The sequence below is a fragment of the Panulirus ornatus genome, chromosome 12 (assembly GCF_036320965.1).
Source record: "Panulirus ornatus isolate Po-2019 chromosome 12, ASM3632096v1, whole genome shotgun sequence".
NCBI lineage: Eukaryota > Metazoa > Arthropoda > Malacostraca > Decapoda > Palinuridae > Panulirus > Panulirus ornatus.
This window is the reverse complement of record NC_092235.1, coordinates 8265780-8277336: the sequence shown is the minus strand read 5'-3', so window position 1 is coordinate 8277336 and position 11557 is coordinate 8265780. Positions and strand designations below refer to the sequence as shown.

The 11557-nt window shown below is 40.9% G+C and overlaps 1 non-coding gene across 1 annotated transcript; it reads right to left on the bottom strand.

Moving 5' to 3' along the window:
* Positions 1 to 629: 629 nt before the first annotated feature.
* On the bottom strand, positions 630 to 701 carry TRNAV-UAC (transfer RNA valine (anticodon UAC)). Its single transcript has one exon. It is a non-coding gene; the product is annotated as a tRNA-Val (tRNA).
* Positions 702 to 11557: the final 10856 nt, after the last annotated feature.

The following is an 11557-nucleotide window of genomic DNA, read 5'->3' as shown; positions in this document are numbered from 1 at the left end:
AACAATGAATTTGCCAAATAACAAAAATGGAAGCGCCGGGGTTTGAACCCGGGTCCTCTCGCATGCCAAGCGAGTGCTCTACCACTGAGCTACGCCCCCAAGAACATTTTTTTGGACTTAGTATTATATGAAGCACTGAGATTACCACGGCAAAATAGTGTTTGACCGACCGTTGCCGACTAGCCGGCAAAATAACCACAGGGTAAATCTCCATGTTGCTGTCGTGTTTTCCTCTCAATATTCCACGAAGAAATGAGTTTTACTTTTTTATTGTCGTTGCAATAGACTGGAACTAAGCAATAGACTGGAACTAAGCAATAGACTGGAACTAAGCTGACCTGGTATGAGGTCAGAGCCCTCATTATCATCCCTGCTAACTACCGGAAGCAGATTAAGTCGTTCCACAACCGATGTCCGGCCCATGTTAACCCTGATGTGCCCAGCAGTTGGAGGAGGATCGCCAGAAGCTTCTGGAAGATTTCAAGGACGTCTTGGTGGACCTGACCCTTTCAGATAAGGTCGAAAACCCCAATTTATTGTGAAGATCTTCACTATAACGTTGGACGAACATACTGAATGTTGCACACATGTGATGCGGACAAAATGAAAAAAGAAAAAGACAAAAATTATGTCTGGTGTGGGTCTCGAACCCACGACCTTGAGTGTGTAAGACTCACGCTCTACCACTGAGCTAACCAGACAATAGAAAATACGTCTGTTTCTTCAATATGAATTAATGAAAATCTTTGCGAGGCAGCGTTTAGAAAAGAGTGATGTCTTTGACGAAATTTACTTGCTTGGCTCCTTCTTCTGTTCCCCATTATCGAAAGTAAACATACTGAAGGATATATATATATATATATATATATATATATATATATATATATATATATATATATATATATATATATATATATATATATATTGAAAAGGATCGCAATTTTGCACGTGATCAAGTATATTCTTATGAGTCCACGGGGAAAATAAACACGATAAATTCCCAAGTGCACTTTCGTGTAAAACTCACATCATCAGGGGAGACACAAGAGAGAAATATAACAGTCAGTTGATATACAACGAAGAGACGTAGCTAGGACGCCATATGGTAAACATGTGATTGTCCAAGACAGACAACAAGCGTATCATAAACTTATTATGTGGACAAGAAGGTGAATTGTTTACACAGTTTTATCAACATTAAAGTTATCCAATTTGTATAGACCATCACTAATATTAAGATTATAATTCTTTGTGTATTCAGTAATAGAAGATTCAATGATATTTCTCGTGGTACTTGAGTTAGAGTTAATAACTGAGATGGCATTATTAACTCTAATTCCAGTACCACGAGAAATATCATTGAATCTTCTATTATTAAATACACAAAGAATTATAAACCTTGAGGAAGCAACATGGCGGTCAAAAATAAGCTGCAGGAATGAAGTTTATGAATGGAATATCAGTGAGACGATCCAAATGACGAATGAATGAGAGCGTAGTCAACATACAATATAAAAGGACATATTATGAATGGCAGCCAGGCAAGTAACGGCCCAACTGAATGGAAGGATTTAAAAGTTCGCGTTATATGACGAATTTTGATAGATTATCCAAATTTCCATTCCAGTTATGAAACTTAATGGTTGGTTTCAGTTCTAGAGACAAAGTTTAAAGGTTTGTGTTTCAGAGATGAACCACAAAGGATATCGTTAAATTAACTGACATTAAAATTTGTCAATTAAGTGAATCATTTTGTACAATAGCTGTAATTTGACAGAGTTAAAAGTTCGCAGTTTCATTACAATTCTAATTTAAAAGCTTGATATTTAATGATGGTTTGCACAAGCTTAACGTACATTTAAGTTTTGTGTTTATATGACGTATCTTAAAGGACTCTGGTAAAATAACGCAGCTGGAAGGTTTACGTTCAAATGACGGTGTTTAAATGTTTATTGATGAATGGTAGATTTAAATGGATAGATTTTAAGTTCGCGTTTTCATGAGCGACTTTAAACCTTGTGGTTGAATGTCACAGTTTAAATGTTGGTATGTACAATGTTGACCAGATGGCGGTAGTGTGTAGACACAGCCATACCAGGTCGTATTTATCATCATTAAAGTCACCTTCCTTACTTACTTATGGCGGCGATGAAATTCACTGGTTCTTGATTGTGCACCAATTAACCTATCAGATAATGGTACAATGTTTGCCTGGTGTTGCATATATCACGTCTGTTGTTGAAACACAAGAATGCCAGGTGACTTTGGGAGTGGATGATAATGTAAAGATCAATATAAATGTGGGAAATCTTGAACCGCCATCACCAGACACAACACATGTTTGGATCTGGCGGGGGGAGGGACTTGCCTGTGACGTCACGATGCCCCGCCTCCAGCCTGGCGCCGCTCTGTGTGTGTGTGTGTGTGTGTGTGTGTGTGTAGCCCCTGGGTTCATGTTGGCCACAGCCACCCACCGGCCGGTGGTCAGGTCAGTGGGCGGTGTGTGTGTGTGTGTGTGTGTGTGTGTGTAGCCCCTGGGTTCATGTTGGCCACAGCCACCCACCGGCCGGTGGTCAGGTCAGTGGGCGGTGTGTGTGTGTGTGTGTGTGTGTGTAGTCCCTGGGTTCATGTTGGCCACAGCCACCCACCGGCCAGCCGGGCGGTAGTTTATAACTAAGACTGGTAGTTTCACATGCCACTTGGAGTGTCCCTCACTACAGAACTTGAGCAGCTCTTATCCTGAGGTGGAGCAGTTGATCCTCTCCACCAGGCTGGTACACTTGGTCTGCACCAGGTGGCTCCCTCCTTGGTTGGTTGGTTGCTGTGTGGGATTTAATGACCAGTGACTAGTGAAGGTCATTAGACCAGCCATCATTTTATCATCTGATAAAACATGAAGCAACGCCAAATATTACATGATCCACCTAAACTATTGAGAATGATGAAGTCTGATATTGTTACGTTACGTCATCCAGTCTTGCCACTCACATGTTACGGTAATCACGACTACATACATAGTGTTGTTACGACTGATATTACTGTATGTACTGTAGTAACGTACTGTGTTTATGTGGATAACATGTGGACGTCAGAGGAGGCAAGAGCATCATCATGTACAAATTCTCTATTCTATGTTGTATCCTCAATTTTGTCTGTGGTGATCAACACACTTTATCCCCCAAGATATTATCTTGCTCTTTCTTTCCATCATTCTTTAGTATTAAAGATTTTGTTCTCTCAAGCAAGATAGAATTTATCAATAATTTTTAATGTCATCTTGGGTCCAGGTAATGTTAGGTAGCGGTCATACAAGTTGTCCATGACCTTCATCATGTGGGTTGGGAAGGAGTCAGGAGGTGTGGCGTTGTACTCGGTGTACCACTTGCCAAGTTGGTCAGTGTGTATACCATGGAAGTTGCAGGGGAATCATCAGTCTGTATGTTAACAATTAGGTTGAGCAAATAACACTTGGCCTCAGTGAAGGTAGAATGTTTTCCCACCAGACTGCATCCATTAATACGACTTAGATCAGAAGATCTAGCCTTAGGGAATTTGTTAGATCGAGATTATCAAAGCCTTTCATCATCTTTGCACTTCGTGACCATCTCTTTGTTAAGTTGTTACGTTGACGTATGATGAATCTAATATGGAAAACAAATTTAGGAGGAAACCTGGCAAAGCTACATATGAGTGATTTTACCGTTTGCAAGTAAACTACGATTTTGTAAAAACGAATAGCATCTATGTTGTGTATAGAAAACGTAACTCCTTAGCTGCATTCTCTATGAATGTCATCAAAAGTAAAACATAGACAAGGGAAGGAATGAGGCTTGACGATACGAAACATCACTCAATCGTGTCCTGCCTGCCCAGACCCTCCCTCGCCACATCACTGGCCATAACTTCATCAACACATTGCTTACTCCGTCAAGGTCATCCACACATTTTGCCTGGCTTGAACAACCGCTTGGCATTCATGAACCGCTGAATGTTTACACTTTCTGATTATCTGTAGTAGCCGATGCAGTTGCAAGATAGACTATTAAACCATTTTCTTACAATACTCGCTGGTAAGGAGACAATTTTCACAAAACACAGAGGTAACACTGCCTACGAGATGGGCTTAAGAACAATTGTACGAACATAGGGTCACATTGGTACATCCACAAGGCACCAGTGGTCTGGGTGGCCTGAAATAGATTTGGAACCAAGAAGGATGATGGGTGTAGGGAGTAAACCTACCACAGACCATCATTAATTATGAAGAGTTGACAATGGTTACCTCCAGCCATAATCTATAAATCAATAGACAAATGTTAATGCAAACAAAGCAAGAATTAAACAAGCAGGAACACAATCCAATGTACCATTTTACCATAATTATGTCAAGTTGTCGCATCTGTTCATTACCTGACGTCGTCTTACGTCTCACCTTTAGTAACGTCTGCGAATTTCGTTGTAGTGAAACTCAGGCGACCCGAGACTCAATGTTAGTGATACACAAGAGGAAGAAATATAACTCCGAAGGTATAAAACAGTTGTGGACACACCAAACGCTTGACAAATATTCCTTAGTGGATGACAGAAAACACAAAGAGATCGTTCTTGTAAACTTATGATGAAGTTTGCTTGAAGAGTCTCCCTTCGTCATCGTCGTCCACAGGCGCCCTTTGTTGGGGTGGGTGTGGCGTGGACACAGTACTGGGACCTTCATGACAAAATATCTACAACGTTCCAGGTGTCCACATATCAGGGATATGACTGTCTACAACGGTGGCTGGAGTTAAAGTCACTGGATCATATATAAAACATACAAAGGTTAACATTGATTCTCTTAAGATTTCAAGGCAATGAAAGGTTTGTGGTGCAGTCTTTATGACTGAAGGTCATATTTACATAGAGATTTATCAAATGGATATTACATCAACGTCACAGTAGCCGCTCTACATCAAAATATACGAGGCTCTTATTTACAGTGATTGCACCCACTCTGCGGGAAAGCGCGTCTGCAACTACATTGGATGAGCCAGAAACAAAACGAAAATCTGGGTCAAATGTTTGTGTAGTTAAAAACCACCTCTGAAACTTTTCTGTAGGATCCTGTTGTTGAAAAATACCTAACAGTGCTCTGTGATCTGTATAAACTGTAATAAGGTAACCATATATGTATTTCTTAAAATGTTTGAGTGCCCAAACAACTGCAAGGCCTTCTAACTCAGTTATTGAGTATTTCGATTCCGTCTTTGAACATGAACGGCTCGCATAGGCTATGGGAAAAAGTCTACCCTTATTCAACTCCTGCATAAGTACAGCTCCAAGACCCTGTTTACAAGCATCTGTGTGCAAAATGAAGGGTTTCTCAAAGTTGGGGAATCGAAGGATAGATGCTTCTATCAAGTGTCGCTTGAGTAAGTTAAACGCACTATCTTGTGCTGTAGACCACTGGAATGTAACTCCCTGTTTCAGAAGTGAAGTGAGTGGGTTTGCGATCTTTGCGAAATTAGATATAGATCTTCAATAATATCCTGCTAAACCAAGGAAGGATTTGACCTTATCTGTTGTGGAAGGGACTGGCCATTCTACAATTGTTTTGACTTTATGTGCATTAGGTTGAATACCGTTTTCATCAACGGTGTCACCTAAGTAATTCATTCTTGTTTGTAGAAAGGAACATTTGGATAACTTGACTTTTAGGTTTGCATCCTTAAGTCGTAGAAATACTCTCTCAAGACTTTTGAAATGAGAAGCAATATCTGGAGACATGACAATTATATCATCAAGATAAACCAATACTTCTTTGCCCAACATGTGACGATAAATGTTAGTCATTAACCTTGAGAAGGTGATCACCGGTGAGGAATGAAGACCGAAGGCCATGATGCATATGAACTGCCAATGACCATCTGGCGTACTGAACGCAGTCAGGGGGCGGCTTTCCTCTGACAAGGGAATCTGCCAAAATCCGTTCAATAAATCCAAAGTTGAAAATACCTTATTGTCACCGAGGTTATGAAGAAGCTCTGATACCACTGGTAATGGGAAACGATCTTTCAAAGTGACCTTGTTGTTGAGTTTTCTAAAATCTATGACTGGTCTAAAAGTTCCGTCCTTTTTCGGAACGATCAGAAGATGAATTCCATGGCGATCGTGATTCCTCTATGACCTTATCTTTCAACATGTCCTGAACAAGTTTGTTTGCTATGTCTCTGTGCGCGTGTGGCAATCGATAGGCTGGGACGTCAATGGGACGTGTGTTTTTCTCTAAGTTAATAATGTGAACATCCAAATGAGTTCTACCGAGTGGTTCTCCTGATAAGGCAATAGTAGACCTATACTGGTTAAGTAAGTCTGTTAACTGGTCAACATGTTTGGTTAATCCTACCTTGGATATCATGTCAGGGGTGATGGTGGGGAGCTGACTCAAGCCGTGCACTGCTGAGTCAGGGGTAGGAGGAGTAGGTGGTGGTGGGTTAATGGAATGTGAGACTAGACGGATATTAAACTCATGCAACTCCTCGTCTTGAATTCCCGACTTCAAAACGGAGAATTCCACAAGCTTGGCCCCTCTACGGAGACGGACAGTTGTGGGTCCCGTATTGGCAATGTATGTGGTGACCTCTCCATCTGGGGTCTCATGAATAGAGGCGTCCATCATGGATAGTCGTGTGACAGTTAGTAAGGAAGGTTCAGCAACTACTCTTAGTGCCAGATCACCCTGACTATGTCTGAGTCCATGATCATTCATCCATGTTCGAGAAAGTGAGAGAGGAACCTTCGTTAATGCGTCACTATGCAGAGTCATGTTGGTTTTCAGTTTACCAGGGCAATGATCACGTGGACAAGTAGAAAGGATGCGTATTGTGTACCGTGAAGCAGGGCCAACGTGGGAGCAGATGTATTAATGACGCTGAGTGAGAACTCTTCTCTGACAATGGCAGGAACGTATTATCAACACAAACAACATTTTCATGATAAATAGGACAGATCTTATATTGTGTCATAGAATGGCGTCATAGCAACAAGTTAGCATGAAAAGTTACACCACGAACAATGTAAGGGGTTTCGGTAATGACCGAGTCGCCTACGTGAATGTTCATTTTAATAGTGCCCCTTACGTCGAGATTTTCATTTGAGATACTTTGAAGGGATGGGTAAAAGTCCGAGCATTGAACAAGTTGAGTGCGCTCCATTAATGGTTGAATAAAATCATAATGAATGACATCTGCTTCAGCGCCACTGTCTAGAAAGATTGTGATTGGCTTATCCTGGAAAGATTGTGATTGGCTTATCCTGGAAAGAATCCACTAAATCGAAACTTGTAATGTGAGAAAATGGCGAAGAACGAAAATGTCTTAAGAGTTCCTTATGTGATGGAGTCGTGTCATGAGAGAGAGATTGTCATTGTTGATAATGACATGATGAACCTGTGTTAGATGACGTCTTTCTAGCTAAGGCTCGGCATTCCGCTGAAGTGTGTCTAGCTGAGGCTCGGCTGAAGTGTGTCTAGTTGGGGCTCGGCTGAAGTGTGTCTAGCTGAGGCTCGGCTGAAGTGTGTCTAGCTGAGGCTGGGCTGAAGTGTGTCTAGCTCAGGCTGGGCTGAAGTGTGTCTAGCTCAGGCTCGGCTGAAGTGTGTCTAGCTAAGGCTCGGCTGAAGTGTGTCTAGCTCAGGCTGGGCTGAAGTGTGTCTAGCTCAGGCTCGGCTGAAGTGTGTCTAGCTAAGGCTCGGCTGAAGTGTGTCTAGCTAAGGCTCGGCTGAAGTGTGTCTAGCTGAGGCTCGGCTGAAGTGTGTCTAGCGTTATTATGATATGAACACACGTGTGGTGTTGTTGGGCGCGAGCGGGTGAAGGTCAGCCTGGCGTCTGACTGTGCAAGAAATTATGACTCGGTCAACAGAATTGTGACGACCGAGGTTGTGATGACATGGGTTGTTGACTGCGTTTGTTGTTCTGGTCGAGGCTCACGTGAGAATGAGTCCCATGTGTAAGGACACACATTCGCTTTATGTCCTGGTTGGCCACACCGGAAGCACGTCACTTTATGTGAGTGTTTGTCATCACTGAATCACTTTAATTGACCGTGAGAAGAATGATTGTGTTGACCACTAGAATGTTACGTCACACTTTGGGAAGCCGACACTCTCCCCAGTGTCTTGGTGTAATAATATACAACTTTCCTTTGAGTGTAATTCAATACTTTCGTTACTGACCCACAATGATGGGTCGATGTTCTCATTAAGTAACCGTCGTCTGACGTCTGGAGGTCAGGTCCTTGAGAATGAAGGTTATGTGTAATAAACGCATGAGTGTTTGCACATGAGTTTCAGGTTCATCATGGCTGATATCCAGGGTGAGGATTCATAATCCTGCCTAACTAATCTCATTCTTCCATGTAAGGTACTCCAGTGATCAGGGACTGACGTATCATCCAAGTATGTTGTGTTAAGAGCACGTTAAAGGATGTGAAGTAAACTATCTGAGAATGATTCCTCACAGCCTAATGTAAACAACGTTTTAAATTCCTCCCAAGATGTACAGTTTCCAATGTCATCTGAGTCATAGACAACCCCAGCGTAATTGTTAGGCTGGTGGAAATCAATGAGATTTTTAGCAGCCGATATAAGCGCTCTGTCTCCTGAATCACCATTATGTTCAACAATGTCCTCTGCATTTCTAATCCACTGATCAAAATTTGACAGTTTACCATCAAATAACTCGTGTGGTTCCCTAGCTTGTTTTGGTGTAAAAACAGTTTTTGTGAAGGAATTCATTGTCCCGAGTTTTTGTGATGTGGCGGGGGAGGTGGAAGGTGGGTGTGGTAACGTGTGAGAAGGTTTCTGTGGGTCATCTGTGTCACCAGAATCTGTCAAAACAACTTTGTGTGACGTCGCCATTTTAGAAGGCTGGTTCCGTTTATAATAAGAGATTCTAGGTCAATTCCTGAGTACATATGAACCTTTACGATTACCGCGTGGAATTTCTTTGGAAATGTAATACAACCTTACATAAAGTGTGTAAGTAATAACCCCCCAAAAATATCTAAGATATAATTAACAATATTGACCTAATACAAAATACATAACATGAATATCATTTGAAAATATTGTAATGAAATAAAGGCAATAAAAGGCTGGCATAACAGTATAACATATGAATACAAGACTCTGTATAAGAGAGGTGCACATAATAGTATAACATATCAGTAATGGACTCTATATATGAAAGTAATCATCACTAAAAACAATAGTACAAATGTATGAAAACATAAGAAAGAATATATGCAAGAATAACTGAAAACTTAGATTTTATTTGCTAAACTACAAAGATGAATAATCATATTACCCAGAAGTATATATATGTCAATATTTATAGACTAGGAACTAGTAACACACAAAAGGAGCATATCTCACAGAGTGAACCATTTTGACACAGTTCTTATCTGAATGGGAGATTCGCTTACGAAGACGTCTTGGGTGTAGCGTAGCGAGGTGGAGGCGTGTGCAGAGTAGCGGCTCGCTGGGTGTAGCGAGGTGAAGATGTGTGCAGAGTAGCGACTCGCTGGGTGTAGCGAGGTGAAGACGTGTGCAGAGTAGCGGCTCGCTGGGTGTAGCGAGGTGAAGATGTGTGCAGAGTAGCGACTCGCTAGCAGGAAAGTTGAGTGAGCTACAAGGGCTGGACCACGCGATGCTGACGTCTGGGATGTCGCCACGGCTGATGATGACGCGTCTCTGGAGCGGTTGACAAGATGACCTCCACGTTGGTGTTGGCAGGATGGCTGACCTTGCTTGACACGTCTGGATGTGATGACAACACTGCACGGCGGTGGCGCTGTCTTGATGCCCTTGCAAGCGACACAGTGTCAGCAATGCAATAAAGACGTATCTTCACTGCATTGAGGTACGGGTGATGGAGAACGTAGCTGGCCATGGGGTTCCGCCCTTAACGTCCACTAGAGCGAGCGCCAAGACTGTGTCAGGCGTAGAAATATGAAGTAGATGTGACGGTCGTGTGTGGTCACGTAGGTTCTTACGTCACTGCCACCATTTGTAAGGTTGAGTTGAGAGGAAGGAAATCAAGTCTTCTTCGTGGGTGGTACTTAATGAAGATCAGGCGGCCTTTGTAGATTTATTACAACAAAACGTGTACGTCCATCTGTAGTACTCTGGACTATAGTCTTATGACACACTACGACACATTCTAGTGAACAGTGTGACGATGCTGGCCAGTGTGTCAATATTGTCACCATGACAATGTAGCTGTATTTTCAATGTTACTCTTATGTGAATATGGCTTTATTGTCAGTGTAGCTATAGTGTCATGTGGAACATATTTTCATGGTGGCAGTTGGGGAACATATTTTCATAGTAGCAGTATTGTCATTATGAACAAACCGTTATTTTGGCTATCTTTTCATTTTAGTTACATTGCTATGATGTATATATCGTCACTTTAGCTATATTGGCAAGGTGATCTTTATCTATAGGTGATATATTGTCATTATTTAACTCATGCATAATTTGTCATAAGCAATATATTATGATAATTATATTATCATGGTGACAATATTGTCACAGCGACTATATTGTCATTATGACTATAATGTCATAGTGGCTATATTGCCATGATAACTATATTGTCATGGTGATTTTCTATCATGATATCTATAATGTCATAGTGACTGTATTTTCATAGAAGCTTTTTTAATGGTGTTGATATTACCCTTGAGGATATGCCATTATAGAAGAGAAATTGTCATTTTGATTAAATTATCAGTTGACTACATTGCCATGATATGCTATATTGTTATGGTTTCAGTACTGTCTTGGTAAATCTTTTATTACTGTGGCTACATTGTAATGGAAACCAAAATGGTAAGGTGGCTATATTTTCATGAGAGGATGATTTCATTATGGCGATTATATTGCATTTCTGAGTATATTGTCATGGTGACTGTGTTGCCATAATATCTATATTGTCATTTAATTTGTTCAATTGATGGCAATAATGTCTTAGAGACGGTACTGTCATGTTATCTGTATTGTCACGGTGGTTGTATTGTCATTGTGACTATATAGTCATGTTGGCTATATTGTCATTAAGATTACATTGATATGGTAACTATATTGCCATGATGGCTGTATTGTTAGGTCACTATATTACCATGGTGGCTGTATTGTTAGGTCACTATACTGCCATGATGGCTATTTGTCATTTGTGTTATATAACAAGGAGGTGACTGTCTTTTCATGTTGGCAATATTGTCAGAATAGCTATATTGTCAAGTAGTGGGTATATATATATTTCTTTTCTGGCGGTATATTGTCATGATGGTAATAATAACATTTTGGCGATATTGGAAATGTGACATCGTGTTTTAGCAGCTAAGCTCTTGTTGTAGATATTTTTCACTTCAAATATTTCATCATGGTAGGTATATAGTCAAAGTTACTATATTTTCATGGTAGCTACATTGTCATGGTGAAGACATTGGCATGGTGGCTGTATCGTTATTTTCAATATAATGCCGTCCTGGCTACATTATCTTGGTCGCTATATCAACT